Consider the following 8084-nt stretch of genomic DNA (forward strand, 5'->3'; position numbering starts at 1 on the left):
ATAAAATGATTATGATTAGATCTAATAATATTAATGGCTGAAATTCTAAACATCCAACTAATAAAACTTAAAATTTAAATTGCTATTAGTAGGAATCGAAAGTTTAGGATTTAAAAATAAAATTAAATGATTACGATTAGATCTCATAAAATTGATGGCTGAAATTTTAAACAGTATTTAAATTTCTATTAATAGGAAGAAAATTTTAGGAGAAAGTTTAGAGATTAAAAAAATCAATGATTATGATTAAATCTAATAAAATCAATGGTTGAATTTTAACGAGATTTAAATTGCTATTAGTAGAATTAAAATTCTAGGAGAAAGAAATAACAACAAAATAAAAGAAAATTTTAATTATACTTTCTGAAAAGAATGCTAGAAAAATCCTGAGTGAGAGAGAGAAGAATAATTTGAGAAAAAGCGATTGAATACCTGTCAATTGTAGAAAAGATATAGGAAGACTTCAATGTCTACTAAGTACTTTAATTTTTTTTTTATACGTGTGAGATAAAAAAGAGAGAGAAAATTGGAAATAAAAGAGGAGATTAGGAGAGAATAAATAAGAACGAAAATATGAGAGAATAAATGTTAGGTTTTTTATCAAAATATATATTATTTATATATTAAGTTTCAAATTTTAGTTTTTGCATTTCTTTTATTTAATTATTTTGTTAGTGTGTGGGACCCATGAGGTAAGGGTGGTAATGAGGCACCATGAGTAAAGGAGGCCCTTCATGACCTTGGTTATGAGGCTCTTCATGACATTGGTCATGGGTCTTAATGGTCTTGATCATGGTGGTGTGATGGGGTTACTTGAAGGGTGGAATTTACTTCAATTCTAACTCTTGACCATCAATTCTCATTTCAACTTCATGACCATTCATGGCCATTACCATGAGTGGGGTTGAGGTTATTGAATGGATTAAATCCAATTCATTGCCTTAAGAATCCAAAGGGGTGTAAGGTGAGGTTTGGGCCTATATAAACTCAATTCTTCCTTGCATGTGGTGTGCAATTGAGAGACACTCCTCACTCTCACATTATTTTATGTTACAAAGTTTATTTCTTTCTTGAGTTGTCTAAGTGTTGTGCTCTAGCTTTTGGCTCCTTGAAAGGACTAGAAGAACTACCTCATCTTCTAGTTGGAGGTTGCTTTATCTTGGAGGTGGTGGTACGAAGAATCATTGGTAGTAGGGTGCATCAATTACCTTAAAGACAGCACTCAAGGTGTGATTCAACCTCATTGATCGGTGGTTCATTCGTTTGTAACATCAAGCTCTCCGGATTAGCTAAGGATCTTCATCTTTCAATTGTTGCAATTTCATTTTTTGTATTTTGTAGAATTTGTAATACAATTACCCCAACAATAAATAAGGAGAAATTCATGGATCGTGAGTTAGTTTTTAATTAGGAATTAACTTTTTATTCCTTAAAATTGGGGTTTAATGGTAACCATTAGATAATTATTAAGAATGACATCTATACCCATCATCTTTGTTTTAAACTTTTATTTTTAGGCTAAAGTGTCGCTAAACGGATATGTGAATAGGTTAGCTAAATGACTATAAATATTCACCGTCAAATTTATTAAACTAAATCTAAATCGTCCAATGAAATTTCTATTTTTCCTCACATTATTTATAGGTTAGTTAAATTTAACTCTGGTGGTAACGTCTCTTTCTTATTCCTCTGTTCCTTTTCTATAAATTGACAAGATTCTCTTAAAGTTAGGAAAAACCCCTAGGGGAAAAAGATAGTTAAATCTACGGATTGAAAGCGGTTCAGGAGTCGAAATACGGATTTAGAGTTGCAAGCTTGACTGTATGACACCTGATCACTACCGGACGTTAGCATCTAGAATCTCTCTTCTTCTTCTTTTCCGGTACAAAGACGGGGCTAAACAACCCAAAGGAACAAACAGAAAACTTAACTTAATCAAGACTCTCTATCCACCATGAGAATTCCTTCTAACTCAGTTGGAGGATCTGGGAAGAAAGCCCATGGGTCCAAGGGACAAAGTTGCACCCTAGACATCTAGTCAACGACTTTGTTTGCTTCTCTACCAAGATGAACAAACCTCACCCTTCCATTAACGCCTGAAAGGGATTTGGGAAGAAAGCCCATGGGTCCAAGGGACAAAGTTGCACCTTAGACATCCAATCAACGGCTTTGTTTGCTTCTCTACCAAGATGAACAAACCTCACCCTTCCATTAACGCCTGAAAGGGTTTTTATTTCCGCGAACAATACTCCCTTGTGCATGCTTACCGAACAATACTCCCTTGTGCATGCCTACAAAGGTCGAGGACATCCAGAATCTCTCTTCTTCAACTTGCGTTTTGCCACTATAGCTCAGCTGTGAAGCGAACGCCTAAGAAGTCACCACTTTTTCACGCTTTGAGGAGAAACTTCAAATTTGGATATTCCGAAAGTGAAACTTCCTAATAAACATGACATGAACTGTATCCAGATTCGAGTTGAAACAACCCAAAAAAGAGAATGAAACGCAAATTTTCAATTCTAGAAAAGGTACAAAGATCACAGGTTTAATACTGATAATCTCTCAAAAATCTCTGCATTCTTCAATTCTAATCTCTCAAATTTGCAAAAGACGAGTTGATTTATCATTTATGTAACTTTTGTCAGGCCACATTTGCAAGACAATGCCGCAACTGGAGTTTCAATCGACGAACAATCACAGATCCAAGATCCTTAATTATTATAAATGACTTGCCAATGCAGAGGAAGAAATAAAAGAAGAAGAAAGAGGCACTACAGATCCTTAATTATTATAAATGATTTGCCAATGCAGAGGAAGAAATAAAAGAAGAAGAAAGAGGCACTACAGCCAAGGAAAATCGCCAATAGGTAATATTAGGTTAAACTTAACTAAAGTTCTAACGGTAGATATTTAGAGCCGTTCAGTTAACATATGCACACATCTACCACAATTTTTTATTTTTTAATTGGATGCCAAATAATGATATTTCACATCTGAAGAGAAAATCAAGGAAAAAATATAGGACTAATCCAAATTTTAAAAAAATCCAGGGGCATGAATGTGGCTCCGCTTTAGGAAACCACAACTTTTAGGTTTTCCCGAATTTTCTATTTTCTCAATCTCAAGTCTCAAGCATAGAGCATGTGTAATTTTCTTTTCCAAACATTTTTTATTATGAATGTTTCCAAAGTCAACAACTTAATGGGAGGTATGTAGAAAAAATAAGAGGGATATCCTAGTGCCCCTTGTTATATATATATTTTTTTTTTTTTATATATATATATATATATATATATATATATATATATATATATATATATATATATATATATATATATATATATATATATATATATATATATATATATTTTTTTTTTTAAATTACTAATACAATTTTAGACTTTGCATGTCTAATGCCATTTTGCCTTTAAGTTCCATTAGTTAAGTGATGAAGTAGCATTTTTTATTTATCTAAAAATTCAAAAATAACCTTAAGATTTTATAGTACTTACTTACATTTATAATAAATTACATTACTATCTTTAGTAATTATGAAAAATCAATCTTAATTAAACGACCATCTTCTCTTACACTGTAAAGGGGGAAAAATAGTCTTTTTTTTTGTCAATGCAGGGTTGGTAGAGTGGTAAGATCCATACTTCTCAATGGAGAGGTCATGGGTTCGACCCTTGCGGACTACAAGCATCTCCCGATGTAATCAAGGTGCGTGCAAGCTAGCCCGGATGAACCTCAGATACAAAAAAAAAAAAAAAAAAAAAAAAAAAAAAAAAAAAAAAAAAAAGACTAGAGTCTTTTTTCTCTTCCTCTCAGCCAAGGAACGAAAGTTTTGCATATCGTGGGCAACGAACCTGGCGACATATCGCCGAAAGTTCGCCTGGATAAAGTTCGAAGTTCAAAGTTTCAAACCCTACTTCTCATTTTCCCTGGCCTCTGGCGGAAATCTTTGATCGCTGAACTGGTTGAAGTATTTGGCTTGTCGTTTGTGCTTGAATCCACCAGAACCCACATCACAAAGCTATTTTAGTAATTATTTTGGTACATGCTTTCTTTTTCTTCACATTTACCTTAGGCAGTTAGGCTTCTGTTACGCTAAAAACTTTGCTGTTTTGCTGATGATTGGAGGTTGAAGATGAACCTGAAAACCTTGTTGTTTCGCTAATGATCGGCGGTTGAAGATGAACCTGAAAACCTTGTTGTTTCGCTGAAAACAACAAGGGGTGAAGGTGACAAGTTGGATTTCAGGGATTTTTTGGTTGATTTTCGCTGATTCGCTGGAAAATTGGCGACTTTCTTGCGACTTCCGGCGACTGGTGGAAAGTTTGTTTCGCCCCCTGGTTTCGGTTCGCCGGGGGGCAAAATCACCGAAATTCGGCGAAATTAAGTTCCTTGCTCTCAGCGACCATAAACCAACTCCTTCCTTTCCCTCTTGCTAGACGAAACCTAAAACCGAGGTCCAAAATATAAGAAAATAAAAAAAAATGAAAACTTTTTTTTTAGCTTTTATTTACTTGATTTGCAATATAGTGCTATTTTTTAATCTATTGTTATTTACTTTTAAATTTGACATTATCAATTTTAGAAAATTCCTAATTCCAATAGGTTTTTATTAATTTACTTTATGAATTGACTTTATTGATTTTAAGAAGCTCTTATATTACTACAGTTTTTTTTTTTAGACTCCAAAATCATAGTCATAAGAATACAAGTATAAAATTAGTATTTCATATTATTTTATTTTTTTTGGGTTTCTTAGTTCTAGAAAGTAAAAGTAGATATTAAATATCCAATTGTAACCATTTCTTAACACCATCAAAACTTGAAGGGGAGAGGGCAACAATAATTTTATAAAGTGTAGGACCTCTTTATTAATTAAACAATAGTACATGGATAATAGTAATTATCTCAAAAGAAAAAGATTTTATTTATTACTACGAATGATGCATGGTGCAGGTGTACTTCTAGCACAATAATGGCAGCTTCTTAAGTAAAGATAGCATGTAAGACCAACCAAGTCTTGAATTCAAGCCTCTATCCCTCTTTAACATTTTTTTCTTGTCTCATCCCTTAGGCCTATGGGTCAACCCAATTTAAGAGTAATAAAACTTACCCTATCCAATCCGGTCTGATTCAAATCAAGCGGGGTAGGATTTTGGTTTAGGCTCACATCCCAAGGGTAGAGTGGGGGTTAGGCAAGCCAACCAAACTCACCTAACAGCCGCACCAAACATTAGAAAATACCCATAAGACCACCGGGGGTGGTGGTCTAGTGGTCCCAAGCTCACTCCCAAGTGGTTTGGTAAACCTTTTGTCCTAGGTTCGAATCCCCTCTGCTCCTCTGTTTCTTACATTGGACAAGTTGTGTGCTCTTTGGCCTGGGCATGAGTCATACCGGCTTCTCGGCTTCTGTGGACTATATTAGGCCTCCGGTGGGTCTCCGCTGACGGGCCAGTGCTTGCGCTGGTAGTGCTCAGAGCTAATGCTTGCATAGGTCGTACTCGATAAAAAGTTCGAACATTGCATAGCGGGGGCACGCTAGATCGCCGCTATTGCATCCCCTCTTTTTATTTACCAAAAAAAAAAACCCATAGGTACTTTTAAGTTTTAACAACCCCCAAGTTGTATACTTTTTAATATTGCCTCTCTTTTTTTTTTATTTTTTATATTTCTTCTTTTCTTAGGTAACCTGAAATTTCATTCAAAAATGGAGCGGCTACAAAACTCAAGGTTCTCGATAACTAATTGGAGGATCCAAGGGTTGGTGCAAGGCCAAAACTAACTCCACTAAATGGCTAAAATTTAAGAATTTAGCAACTTTGCTAGCTATTTTAGTTCAAAATCTAGAAAAATTGTCAGTTATCACAGGTAAAAAATTTATAAAAATAAGAAAAATAAATCTAAATAAGTATTTTAATCGGATAATTTTATCGAACGGATAATAATAGGTAAGAAAGGGGTATACCATATCTGCATCTTATTAGTAATCGGACGAATCAGAAACCCCTAAACGGATGCGAATGCAAATTCCGAAGCGGATTTCAGTTATCCATTTACACCCCTAATCCAAAATAACTTAAGCTTCCCCTCACCTTTATCTAAGCACTGGGTTGACTTATTTGCTAAGATACACACCCAAGTCAAAGAGATTTGAACTCTTGACCTTATATTATAAAGCGTTGGATTTTGCTCTTTATTTACCAAGCCAACTCCACCACTATTAAGAACAAAAATTTATAATTACATTTTCTAAACTATATTTTAAAAACCAATAGTACTGAAAGCCCACTAATCAATACATACCAAGTGCTAAGCGATGGTTTACCAAAAAAAAAAAAAAGTGCTAAGCGATGAACATGCCATTGATAAAGGGGCTAAGGGCAATGCCCCACTTTATATTATATATTAGCCCATCTCCAATATATAAAACCACTTATTTAGTATAAAAAAAATGAAGAATTTGTATAGATTCAATAATATATTTAGTAAAAGGAATTTCATTGAAAAAAGAGGACGAAAGACATGACGCAAGAAAATGACAAGATTTCTTTGAGTCTGGATCAGCGACCCCGACGCTTCCTGACCACAAAGATCAGTGGGGCCGACGGTGAAAAACACTTTTTGAAGAAAATAAAAAATAAATTTTTTTTCCACCAGTGGGACCCACTGGTTTTTGTGGTCAGGAAGCCATCGGGGAGCACTCTGTGCTCCCCAGACAGGGAGATGATCCGGATTCGATTTCTTCAACCAGAGAGACGATAATGTCCAAACTGTTGTAGCCCAGATGGTATGCCTTTTTTGGCTAAATTTCCAAATGACAAAGTTGATATATTCAATTGAATGAAATTGTGCTGCTTTACTAATAGTATGGACTATGAACTGATGGATTTGTTTATGAATGTTCTTGAAGCTATGATGCCCCACTTTGATGTCGTGAGCATCCCAAGAGGAACCTCCGTAACGCATAATCTACTTTTATAATTAGTTATTTTAATTACAAATGAAATCAAAATCATTTCTCTTTCCTATTATTAAAGTAGAATCTTATAGCTTTGGTGGTAAAAATTAATTAATATTCACAATTAAGAACAAATAATAATATAATTAGATAATTGCCCAAAAATATAACAATTTTAAAAGTTGTACATAATTAATTAATTTAATCTAATTAGAAAATTTAGAATCATCTGGAGTTCATCAAAACAATTTTTTTTCATTTTTCCCTTTGATTTTGAATACAAATATTTCCCTCCCTTTTTCTATCATCTCACCAAGCAATAAAAAGGGAAAATGGGGTGATATGCAAATACAAATAGCCAAAGTCCATGGTTTGAAAAAGCCCAACCCATCCTAACCAAAATGAAGTTGGGCCTGAGAGCCCAAGGTCTCTCTATCAAGCCCAATAACATGTGCTTACTTCCTTTACTATAAAATGAAAAACCTTTTAAAATTTTCCAAAAGTCAATAAAGGGTGATGGAAAAAGTGATCGGTGATCCTTTGCAAGAATCTTGTTTGAAATTCTAATCTCATATGGTTGTCTTAATTTGATGAAGAAATAGATTGAAGCCTAGTGTTAAACTAGCGCTATCTTGACCTAGCCCAAGCCTATCCTTAGTAGGGGTGTAAACGGACCGGATTCGGATCGAATAATCGTATATTCATATCCGCATCCTATTATATTCGGACGGATTTGGATAATATCCTATCAGTTTTCGGACGAATTCTGTCAGATTCGAATGATAATCGGATAGTTATTTTCTTAAGTAGATTCTTCTAAACGGACATAAATATAGATTGAATACAAGTTTTTGATTACCTGTTTACATCTTTACCTTTTTATTTGTGAGGGCTAGGTTTGAAATTTAAGAATTTAATAATTTTGGTAACTATTTTAGTAGAAAATCTAGAAAAATAGTCACATATCATAGGCAAAATTTATAAAAATAAGAATAATAAATCTAAATAAGTAACTTAATCGGATAATTTTATCGGAAGGATAATATTCGGTAAGAAAGGGGTATACTATATCCTCATCTTATTAATAATCGGACGGATTTGGATACCCCTT

This window comes from Hakea prostrata, chromosome 8 (assembly GCF_041222555.1).
Source record: "Hakea prostrata isolate BN-2017 chromosome 8, UWA_Hpros_2, whole genome shotgun sequence".
In the NCBI taxonomy this organism is placed as follows: Eukaryota; Viridiplantae; Streptophyta; class Magnoliopsida; order Proteales; family Proteaceae; genus Hakea; species Hakea prostrata.